At 43.3% G+C, this 12,500-nt stretch overlaps 1 long non-coding RNA gene across 1 annotated transcript; it reads left to right on the top strand.

The window, feature by feature from the left end:
* Positions 1-8,990: 8,990 nt before the first annotated feature.
* Positions 8,991-12,158, top strand: LOC117243925. The gene is made up of 3 exons (XR_004496028.1): positions 8,991-9,406; positions 9,893-10,026; positions 10,129-12,158. It is a non-coding gene; the product is annotated as an uncharacterized LOC117243925 (long non-coding RNA).
* The last annotated feature ends 342 nt before the right edge of the window (positions 12,159-12,500 follow it).

Below are 12,500 nucleotides of genomic sequence, written 5' to 3'. Positions count from 1 at the left end.
ACATACAAACCCCTGTCCTCTTCCTCTCCTGGTGGTAAGATAACCAGTGAGAGCATGGACATCTTCACAACTAAAATACCAGCATGCTTCTGTCACTCTGGGCTCCAATCAGGAAAATCTTTATCATCAAAGCCACTCCAGCTGTAACTGTCACTCTAATCTGTGTGGGATTTCACTCAAACACATGGGATTTCCTTGCAGAGTTGTCCAAGAAACTGGACCCTGGTTTGCACGTCATGCACCTTCTTCTGAAATGCAGATAGTGCCCTGGAGATCCAGGTGTTCAGCTGGATACAGGCAGGAGGAAAGTGAGAGTTTCTTGTAGTCTCAGCTTTCCTCCCTAGAGGTCCCCTCAGAAAGCCCAAGAAGTTTTTTTCCTGGTACAAAGGACCCCTTGGAATGGGGCATGTCCCTGCGGTGACAGCGGGGTTGCATTGTCCCCATGCAGTGTTGGTGCATTTCACTCCATCACCCCATCGAAAGGGAAGCATGTGCAAACCAGAGTGAGGGAGGAGGGGACCCTGGCTGAGAGCAAGCAGCTGATGGGGTACTCAGGTCCACCAGGATCCAGGGAGTGCTTGGAGTCACTGGCTCACCCTCCAGCTTCATTGGCAGACAAAAACTTACCTGGAGCAGACCTTTCCACATGAAGCAGATATTTAAGAGTGTGGATGGCAAGATAGTGTGGGAGTCCTGAGAATTATGGGGGCCCTGATTTCTCACACACGTCTGCAGAAGGACCCCCAGGCTGCTGTGATACACATTGCTCTGTGTTTTAGGAAGAACATGCAATGGATGAGGCATAGAAATGGGATTGGCTTCTCCTGTTTTAGCTGTGGCAACTCTCCCTTACATAAAAAACAAAGCTTCTCTGGGTCTCATATTCTTCACCAGCAGAATTCCTGGTGACCATATATTGGTATTTTAAATATTCTTCACGAGGAGAATGTTCCTGTTTACTGACCATATACTGGTATTTCAAGTTTTTCTGTAATTTATATTTGCAGTGAGCTATGAAGCACTGTGTGAGGGCAATTGCTGAACTAGAGTAGTTGTTTTTTTTTTATCTGTCCATCTGTGCCAGGTTTTCCTGCACAGGAGTTCTCTGCTATGGCTGTACTTACTGTGAGTCTGCATGGCTTCCAGCACATGCAGATAGTCTGTGAATAAATGCTGCTATTCCACTTGTTAAAAACAAAAGCTTCTGTAGAACTTTGTCAGTCCTGGTTTTCCATTTTATTTATTTCATTGTAATACAGCTGGCTTTCTCCATTAAATATACTTAATCAAGGTCCTGGGCAGACAAAAAGGAAAAATGTGCTAGCCCAGAAAGCAGTTCAGATCTTGTTGTCATTGCATGATGACTGGAACAGCTGATGCTGTTTAGGGATACTTCTCCATTCAAGGGCTTGAACTCTGCTGGAGTTTTCATGAGAGGCAAGAAGGGTGACCAGGTTTTGCAGTATCATCTCTCACAAGCGTGCCGGGTACTGAGTAAATGCAATTGTGCACAAGATGGCAGTGTTCTCCAGGAAAAGAACCTTTCCTTCCCTCCTTGCTAAAGTCTGCCTGTGTGCTGTGAGACATAATCTGGTTTCAATAAAATACCAATGGCAGCACTTGAGGTGTTCAGTTCTACTGTGTGAATACAGAGAGTGAGATACGCATGCTATTTGTATGTTCAAATGTGTCTCACTGCAGGCACGTGTAAACCTGTGCACAGATTTCTAACAGCTCCAGTGAATGCACCTGACAGCAGATTGTTTTTTCTGCTTTCTGGCCTGACTGCTAGTGCACTTAAACCTAAAGTCTAGATGATTAACTTTGTAAGACTGTTCTTTGGGAAGAATAAATCTGCACCATGTTGGTCACAATAGCTGACTCTAAACACTTCTGATTCACCCATCACCACAGATCCAGATGTCTTGTCCACAAAAACTATCACATCTAATCAGTCTTCAGAAAGAACCTGGATCCAAATCCAGAAGACTGAGGTGTGAGCTTAACCTGGATCCAAATCCAGAAGACTGAGGTGTGAGCTTAACCTGGATCCAAATCCAGAAGACTGAGGTGTGAGCTTAACCTGGATCCAAATCCAGAAGACTGAGGTGTGAGCTTAACTTATCTGTAGCAAGGCAGGTGCACCCCAATGTATGAGACGTGAAAGTCTTCACAGGACTGCAAGTTCCTTGTCGCTGTTCCTGTCTGAGGTAAGATCATTTTCATGCCTTTCTCTAGTATCATCTACACTCCTCTGGAGAAACACCTGCATAAATAGATTACTTTCACTTCATGAGTTACATGGATTATGCATTGAGACTCGCATGATTTACAGAGTAGGGAGTACCATGGACAAGAGGTGGATACCTCTAGACTGAGAAAATCATCTTAAGAATCTGAGGGCTAGTAGTGCTAAGAAAGACCCAAAAACTTAAACAAAAAAGTTGTATTGAATAATGGTTTTGATTTAAAGACTATTCATCAATAGCAATCCAAATTGATCAGACAAATAAATATGTGAGAGTCTCTTCAGGGATTTTTGATTTTCTGATCACTCAGAAGAGTCTGTCACTTGGCACTGCAGGTACCAATTGGGGTGGGTGGCTGCCACCCCGCTGGTGCAGAGACACGCTGGCAGGAGGCATGAGAACATCCTCCCTGTGCCTGTGGACATCGGCCCCCTCAGCAGGCACTGCTGTGGAGCAGCAGCACCCCCTCACCTCCCGACAGCTGAGCTACCTGTGAGGATGTTGGCTATCCCGCTGCAGCTCTGCTCCATGGGGGAGCTGGATGGAGGCACTGGGGAGGACTTTCCAGGAGAGCAGCAGAATCTGCCATCTCCTCCAGCAGAAACTAATTTCTAGACTTGGTGAGGGCACATCAAGGTGCAGTCTGCACGAACAGCGGTGCATAATCGTTTGAGGAGCTTTTCAGTGTCTATCCCTCAGGAGCAGAGCAGGAGTGATTTTTAGCCCTAATGTGATACCTCTTAAAATGTTTTTGTCCCAACTCTCTGCTACAGGTGGCAATTCATCTTCACTTCATGGGTTCACTTTCCTCTGATCTTTCTGAAAACACATTTTTTCATAACAGTATTGCTTTGAAACTTTGTTTACAGACAAAGTCAAACCCGATTTTTTTATAGCTGAAGACCATCAAATATGAAGATGAGTGAAGAAATAAAACCTGGACAGTTTAGAAATGAGAGCTGGACTCTGGCTGAGCACACTAAGAAATGGCCAAAGAGAGCCCAGCTAGAACCTCTGGAGCACATAGCATCCTGTTAATAATGAGAGTGACAGGGTAGACATCATATCTTACAGCCAAGGGAGGAGGATGTATGGTCTCTCAAGTCTTAGGATTTAATGTTGTGCTTTGCAGACCTGTAGATTCTCTGTGAGATTTCAGGATTCGATGTCTTGGTTGTTTGTTTATTGCTTGGATTGAGGATAGTCAGAACAGAAAAAAACCCCACATTTTACCAAGGTGTAACTGAAGTTCCTTTAAATGGATTGTCCATGTAATTCTCCTTCAGAGCCCTAAACCCAAGTTTAGGTTTCTAAGCTTGGTTTTCTAATCTACAGTAGGCACAATCCACAATTTGTACTGTTCATGTGGAGCAGAACTCCAAGGTGCTCTTCAGGGGCACATGCATGGCATAGGTGTCCACAGTGGGTCAGGAAATTTCTTGGCTTAGGTGTGTGCAGTGCCCACAAATAGCTATGGCCTGTGCCCACAGCCAGAGCACCCCATACATCTCTATTCCTGTATGTGATTGACATTCAGTTATTAGAACCTCCATAGAGCTTTTCAAACCTTAAATAACCCAGCCTCATAATCACTCTGGGAGGTAATTAAGCTGCCTGGTTATCAACAGTAGAACTGAAATGTGGAGTTGGGATCTAAATTTTGGATGAGATAACCTTTTTTTTTTTTTGCAGGTCAGGTCACAAAACATTAATACAAGTAGTGTGGAGCAGAATTTCTGCTCCTATCATATCTCAACATCAATACTTGAGTTAGATGTTTAGGAAGCTCCAATATCCCAGCCCTGTTCTCAGAACATCTTCCCATAAGGCAGAATCCCAATGTATCTTGTTAGAAAAATGAACAGAACAGGATGTTTTATAAAATCCAAACTCTACCAAGATCATTGTAATTTGGAGAACATCACAGGCATGATTCCATGTCTCAATGCACTGTTAGTGTCTCTCTTTGTATGAGGTTTTACCATAATCTGTGATGGACTAAACTTTTTTTTTTTTTTTTTTTTTTTGCCATGGCAACCTCACTATGGTGATTTCAGGGTTAAGGAACTTTATATTTATCTTGACCAGCATGAGGAAGTCTGAGCCTCATTAACTGAGGAAGGTGGATGGATAGCATATGGAACACACCGCACACGAGACGGCGCTTCCCTTCCCAGGGCAACTGGGTCATTTGTATTATCTACATGAGCTCCGATTTTCCTTTTGGAAATACTGAGTTGCTAACTGTTCTCTCTGTCCCAAGGGAAGAAAATCCAGACAGATGGCTTCAGAGAAACCTTGCATCTTTAAGGGAAGATATCCTCCTGGAACAATAATTAATGCTGGTGGGACATTTTTTTCTTTCTTCTTTTTTTTTTTTTTTGAGAAACTTGGAAAGAATTCAGTATCACCAGAGGGCATTAACACAGAGCCTTGCAGAGGACAGAAAAAGATAAAGAGGGGAAAAAATAGCTAGCACAAAGCAGTGATCCTATTAAAATGACATTGAAGAATTCTATTAGTGCTCTTTGCCCCCTCGCCTGCTGCCTTCGAAGATTCGAGGCGAAACACAAGTGCTTGTCAGTCAGACAAAGCCTACTAATAATCTCTGCTAAAAGGTGACATTCACAGACTGCAGAGGGACACATAGGGCTCCAGGCTCTGGGCTGACCACGTCAAGAGGCTGCTGGCAGAAACCCATATCTGGCTGTGGGTGGCAGCAGCCCAGGCTGGAGGCAGAGGATGGTGGGGCAGACGTGGGTTAGGGCTGCTCACCGCCCTGAGGCTCAGCAGCTCTGCCTGTATCAGTGGGTCTGAGCAGCACCACTGACACTGTGCCACTATTGTCTCCACAGGAAAGGAGCCTGGCATTTTGCAGGCTTTTATGGAGCACTGGGCAAGTGGGGTGAACTTCATCCTCATTCTACCATAGCTGAAACACCTTCCTCTGCTGCTATGCAAGGGTCTCTGGTAAAACCTCATCCCTATTCAAATGACACTGTTTTAAGCTTTGGATGCGTCGACTCTTATTGTTGATGAGGGTCATTAGAAGCGCACAAGTATAAGGGAAGAAAAGTGAGATCCTAAGCTAGTCTTTTCAGACAGGAGGAACAACTACCTTGGATGTGTTGCTTAGTTTGACACTGTGTGCTATATCCCAGGGTTCTCCAAAGCAGTGGTGACTTTGGGAACCATGAAAACTGGGACTAAGGGTTGCTCTCTGCCAAAGATCACTGGTAAAACACAAGAACTCATTCCTCACTAGCAGCTACACCTCCTTCTTTTAACTTCCTGAACCTCTTCTGCCAGTACATTTCAGCAAATATTTGTTTATGTAAGAGTATCTAGTGCACCATGCACAGGATTAAGAATGTTTTCTTTTCCTAGACACATTCAAATTAAATCTTGATTTCTATTAATTTCTCTCTCACACAGTTTTTTTAGTAATAAAGTCTGCTTGGATGAGGATCAAAGGGATAGTTTATTGCTCTTTGTTAAAAAGCAGGTTCTCTGGAAATAACTAAATGTAGCACAGAAAACTCATACACCATCTTGTCTGTTTTACTCAGCAGAGATAATGTCTCAGCTGGAGTACTTTGTGTAGCACTGGGCATTGCATCCCAGAGAGATACAGCCTAGCTGGAGTGAATCCAGAAGGGATGCAGGAAGGATCAGAGGGCTTGAAATCATGACCTACCAGAAAGAATTACTCCATTTGGGGTGCTTTTCTTAAAGGAAAGAAGATTAAGGATGGGGGAAGGGAGAATGATAATATTCCTCAAATATGCAAAAGACTGCTGCTGAGAGAAGAGGAAAAAAATTTTCTCCCTTGTGAAAAGCAAAAGAAATAATAGGTTCATATTGCAGCAAGAATAACTTAAGTTATGCATTACGTAAAAGCTCTCTAACAGGATGAAATATGAAGCACTAGACAGGATCATCTGGGGAGACATGACACAGACCTCACTGGGAGCCTTTAAAACCAAATTAAGTAACTGTTCCTCTTGGACAAAGGAAAGGAACAGATGACTTTGGGAGTTATAGGCATTATTATTAATTTGACATTTTATAGGAAAGTAATTCACCTGGAAATTCAGCTACTGGTAAAGTGGCAAGTTTAAAAAGAAAATAATAAACTTTTTATTAATGGTTTTCTATAGCTTAGAAACTTTAAAAATCATGCTTTCAAGATTTACTGGGCACATCATATTAAAACATTAAAAGGTAACACAAAAATGGCAGCACATAAAGGGGAGAGTTTGTATGTTTCGGATGCACTTGGCATGTCTGAGCCACTGATGTACCGAGGGGCACTTGGAGCAGTATTGCTCTCCAGAAAGCTCACCTCTTTCCAGATCATCCAAGTGAGGAAGGCAGATTTCCTGCCTTCTTCAGGGAGCCTGGAACTGCCAAAGGTGGTGTGGAGAGTATTATCGGGGCAATCCAGAAAGGAGAGTTACACCTGCTCTAAATGGTGGCTAAGCATTGAGCTGGAATGTCAGAGGATGGAAATGGAAAGAGGTGATAAGAAGATTGCCAAGTTGGCCCCTGCAGCTGAAAACATCCTGGCAAAAGTCCTCCCCTGCTTCTCTGCTGCAACCTCTCAATCACTCTCGGTACAGCCCTTGTAATGCTCTGCCAAATAGGATTACACTCCAGCAGAGGGAGAATTTACACATTCCATAGGACTTGATGACATAGCAATTGATAAGGGCATGCCACTGTATTAACTGGAAAAAAATCCATATCTATTAGGGACTGGCTGGGTGAGAAAAGGAGAGTTACATCCCCCTGCTTGGTTTCAAGCCCAAGCAACCTTTGTCTGTGTGCAGGGAGAGTCTCCTTGCGAGCCTTGTGCTTGTTAGAATTTAATTGCTTGCTGGTTGTGCTGCTGGCGAACTGGTGCAAATAGAGATGATCCCTCATTAATGCAGAAGCTTACATGAGGCCAGCTCCAAGGAATAATTGCAGTCGTGTCTAAACACTCTCTGGTCCAAGTTTCCTTAAACCAGAACGGCATTTTATTAACATATCTGAACAGAAGGAAAACTCAGAATTAAATCGGTCTGGTAACTGTTTCCTCACCCTCTAGATACTTTTCAAAGTAGTTCTTCTGCATTTGTCTTAGAGGGTATTTGTGTCCTGGAACTGCTTAGAAATCCATTTGGAAACACATCACCAGGCAAGAGGTCAAGGGGCCAACAGCCACTATTAATTGTCTTGCAGCCAGGCAGGAGAAGAAACGCTGCCCTTCAGCCTGGCTGGGATGGAGACAGAGCAGCAGTAAACAGCTGCAAAGAGCTGTCAGGGATGGAGAAAGCTACACCTACCTTTTGCATTTTTAGCCTTGTGCGGAGAAAAAATGCAAAAAGCAAATGAGAAAACTCCACTTGCAGGAAGATACACGTGGATTTCTTCTCTTCCTCTTCTGAAGCTGAACACGTCAGTCCTCTTTCGCATGCGATGCGAGCTGCATGTTGAGACACCTTGTGATTATAAACTCTCCTCAGCAAAATTACTGAGGGTCAAGGAATCTGGGGACTCGTGGGGTGACGTGATTGGCAGGACGATTAGGTCTGGACTGTGTTCTTTCATTTCTACTGGAAACTTGGTGTAATTACAGCTCCTGCCTCTGGCCTGTGTGATGCCAGAGGTTGGATGAGGTGATCAGAATCCTCCCTCTGGCCGTAAAATCTATTAACCTTGCTTTGCACTGCACATGGCTCAGGCACACAGAAATTCAATACCTGTCCACCATCTGAAAGCTCTCTCGTCAATGAGGGAGAAATAGAAGTACTGAGGTGAGCAGGGTTTCTCTCCATTTTCTTCCATTGAAATTGCTGGAAAGAAGCTCTCAGGTGAGGGAAGCAGGGCTGTGTTTTGGAGGCTCTAGGACAAGACTTGGGAGGAGTGAGCCCCTCAGCTGGGGTGCTCTGCAGACCTGCTTGGCAAGTGATGGATATAGGGATCCCCATGCTCACTGAAGGTGCTGCTTCCTTGTTTAAAGGGGATGGAAAAGGAAAATCTGGTGGGGATTTGCTACCCTCTCTTATAAAAGGAATGCTCTTGAGTGCAGGAAAATAGGCTGTCCCAGAAACAGGCCAGAAAATCACCATACTCCAGAGACTGTAATCTTTATTTTTGCACATACAGGGCAGAAGGATTTTTTGAGCGAGGATCCTGCTTATTTACCAGCTTTCTGAGAGAGTAGTTTTTGGAGAAAGGGGCTAGTGAGACTTTCTAGTTAGTTTGGTAATCTGCCTTAACAAATGGGAGATTCATCTGCCTTAAGTTTGGTATCTAAAGGCTGAAGTGTTCAAGCCTGGGCCAGCCAGACTTTTACTCCCTTTCTAGGAAAAACAGAAGAAGAGATGGCAAAGACAGGAAAGACTACTAACCCTCTGGAGATGCCCATTTCCCTGTATCAGCTACACAGGGACCCTGGGGTGACCACTTCAGGCTTCAACACCTAATTTGCAGGAATCCAAGGTTAGGTAAGATACACAGTAGCCATCAGAGTAAAACTGTCATGCCTTTCACAGATGATATTAATGTCATTAGAGAAAAAAGGTGCCACTGAGTAATCAATCCTTAGCTTAACTAGCTCCAAGCTATGAAGTCAGACAGCTCCAGCTGGAGGCCAAATCCAGCCTGTGGGCTGACTCCATCTGTCCTATTGTGCCTCTGCCGTGACTGGGTGGTGGGATGGGAGGTGATGGGGAGCAGCTGTTTGCACCCTGGGGGAAGTCCCGCAGTTCCTCCTGTTTCTACTGTGCTTAAGTGCAGCCAAACCCTCAGCTCAGGGAGGTGCTGTGTCCACACGGCCTGCGAGGGGAGGCTCCAAATGGGCATCTGGGCTCCAGGAACACAAAACAAAGCTTGGACCACCCTGTGAATTAAGTCATTCTTCTTGGCCAGAAAGTGACTTAGGAAAGTAAACATCTTGAAGCTTGTATTGCACAGCTCTTCTTTCAAAAGTCCAAATTAAGTGCTTGGATGTGCAGCCTGTGCTGAGAGGTAGCATTTGTGTGGCTGGGGTTCTTGAAATTTCCTTTGGAGGAATTTTCACAAAGAAAACAGAAGTTTGTGTTTTCTGACATTTGCTTTAACCAAAAGGCATTGTGAGGACTTTTACAGAATACCAATTATCCTCACAGGTTAGTGAGTGAGAGCTATGTACTTCATGTTGGCTGAGGTCACTGCACAGCAGGAAAAAGCATCAGAGCTATTCACAAACAGCCTATCCCAGAGCTGCAAATCTGATTTCTCCACTTTAGCTAGATGAGGGTTGTTAGCAGAAGTAGCATCTCTCCTTACATTCACTGATTCAGTTAGAAAAGAGTAGATTAGTTGTTGGGCTGTGATCAAGGTCTGAAACAGAACCTGGCAACCAGAAGAAGGGCTTCTGTTCCCTGGGGCTCATCTGGGCTTTTTTTTTTTTTTCCCCAGCTACATCAGCCAATCTAGGAAGAAATATTACCTCACTATTAAAGATGACTTACATTTATCTCTGACAATCACAGCTATTGCAACATTGCTCTTAATTCCTATCATTATTCAAAAATTGCAAGGCTTAGAAGCCTCTAAAAATACTCTTTGTGCCTTTGTGTTTGTCAACAGCTTTATGTGCTTATGTTTTGCAGGTGATGCTGTTCATGCCTGGGAAACTGGTGCCATGAGACAGGTTGTGCTCTTGGGTCACCAGAGAAAGCCTATTTGCCCCATGCTGGGCTCAGGGAGAGCTGGGTGCTCCAACTGGTCCGAGTATGGCTCAGAGGTGAGGTTTTATCAAAGCAATCCTTTATCTCAGAGAATCTTTTCCCTAAGATTCCTCTGTCTTGAGAAAGCTGTAGAGCAAAACAAACCCTTTCCTCCGTAGGTACCACACAACAAGCACACCTGCCTGGCAGCAGATGGACACCCACAGCACAAAGCAAGAGGACAAGAGGGATTTCCTGAAGCAAATCCAGGACTTGCTGAGATACAGACACCACCACTCTGAGCTATAGGAGGGACAGACCATCTCCTATGACTGTTTTCTGAGTGGATCACTGAAAGCATGAATGAGCATTGTAATGTTATAGCACATCTTTTCAGTGGTGTGGAGCACAAAAATCCTACTCTCATATGGCAGTAATATGCAGTGTTTAACAAAAATATATAAAGTAAAGAAATTCAAGGTAAATTGGAGCGATTTACTATTTTTACTCATGTTACCTCTAATTCAGCAGACAGGTTTTCTGCCCCTCTCTCTAGTATGAAACAAAGGGTATATCTCTAATAGTGATAAAGCTGTACAGAACAGAATTTAGCCACCTACACAGCTTTAATCAAACATCTTTCACTACTTGAAAAGGGAATTTATCGAGGTAACAGCTTTTAAATTGACCACACTAGTGTTTCTGGGATAAGCCCTCCATCATTTCTTGGTATTTGTCTCCATCTGCCACATTAACCTTCCTCTGATTTCTCTCCTAAATGTCGGTCCAGCAGGGTCAGAGGCAGCCACAACGTGGCCAGGAGGACTCTGATGTGGTGCAGCTCTTTCCTCATTACCTGATTTGGCACACATTCGTGTAGCAGCTGAGACTGCTGCTCCTGAAACTTCCCCAGTTAGTTTGTTCCTTAAACAGAAGAACAGTGAAAAATGTCACTCTTCTTGATGAATACAGTTCTGCCACAGATGATCTAAGTCCCAGTCCTGTAACTCCTCACGAGTGTGTATTATCACTCTCTTTAACATTTCTATTGCTCTACACCACAACCACGTAGGCAATGTCTGTGCTGCAAACAAAAGAGGGTTAGGTACAATGCCTTATCCTAAAGTCAAGTAGCTTATTTGGTACAGCTCCTGTATAAATATATATTTCCCATGCTGCAAGACTACTTACTTCAGTTTACAGAAGCTGAAGGAGAGAGTAACTGCTGTCTTTTCTAAATTTCAGTCCGTGTAGTCCTTAGCTCTAAATTGTTTGAAGCATAGTGTATAGATGTAGCATGTAGAATGAAACTTCTCATCAAACTCATTATTAAAAGAGCAGATTTTAGTGCTAGGAAAAGTTCATCCTCAATTAATGGTAGCCTCAATACAATATTTAGGAAGTACATACAGGCACATGCATGTGCATGCACACACTACCTGCTCCTCTTTCTTAAGTTCTCTGGTCACTACATGTAAAGTGGAATCCTTATTTCTTTAAATAACTCATTTCTTCCTCTTTCAATGAACTTACTCATGCTCTTTGAACTTCAAGGTAGAAAAATCAAAAGCAGTCACTGTGTCTCTTAGGAGTTCTTGACCTACTTTGTACTGATCAGTTCTCATCTCCTACAGAAATGTGGAAACTGTGTCAGAAGGATTTACACAATAAGATGTTGAGAATGTTTCTTCTTTTAACTTTATGCATTTCAAGGAAGAGAACCTGAATGCAATATGCACAATCTTTAATACAATTGTGGGAAAAATGTCCATGCCAACAGATAATGTAAAAGATCCTCTGTGGGCTCAATGAGTTGTCTTGTGTAATTCAGAAAAGAGCCTTTGAATTCTTTCATGTTGGCAATAAAATCAAAACTATTGTAGAATGATTTTGTTGGCAGAAAAAGGGGAGATTTGAAAACTTGGGGGAAGGAGGTAAAGCAAAATATTTTCTCACTTGAAGATAAAGTTCCACTAATCAGTCACTGATCAATGGTGTGGGAAAAAGGCTCATAATAAATGTAATGATCTATTATGAACAGAGGAGTTCATATTTTTTAAATGTTGCTAAAGAATCAAAGATCTGGTTAGAATACCCACCCCTCAACCTGTCAAATGCCATTAATTAAATCAGAAGTCCAGGACACTGATACACAGAGAATGGGACAAATTAGGTTTCATTGTGAGTTAGCCCTTGAATTCTCTCCAAAACAAAGAAGGAAAATTAGCTACCTTCACAGCCTTTTTCTGTCCCCATTTCTCATCCTCTGCCTGGGACTTCCATAGCAATAGGGATTTCTCCCCCTGGCAGGCTCTGAGGACCACATCTAGGAATGCCACACAGTAAGAAATTACAGTCACACAAAACTTTGGCACGGTGAATATACAAACCTGCTGGAGAAGTAGCATCCTGCAATAATCAGAAGGAGTTTTTGTTAATGTCTTCAGGGGCTTTTCTCATTAGGGGTCAGCTGCATGGTTGTCATTGTGCTCTCAGACACCAGTTGGTCACAACTGTCAGTGCTGGTCATTCCTGTAAGGCCCATTAGGTT

The sequence above is a fragment of the Parus major genome, chromosome 1 (genome assembly GCF_001522545.3).
Source record: "Parus major isolate Abel chromosome 1, Parus_major1.1, whole genome shotgun sequence".
NCBI classification, from domain to species: Eukaryota; Metazoa; Chordata; class Aves; order Passeriformes; family Paridae; genus Parus; species Parus major.
This window is presented reverse-complemented; position numbering and strand designations above follow the sequence as displayed.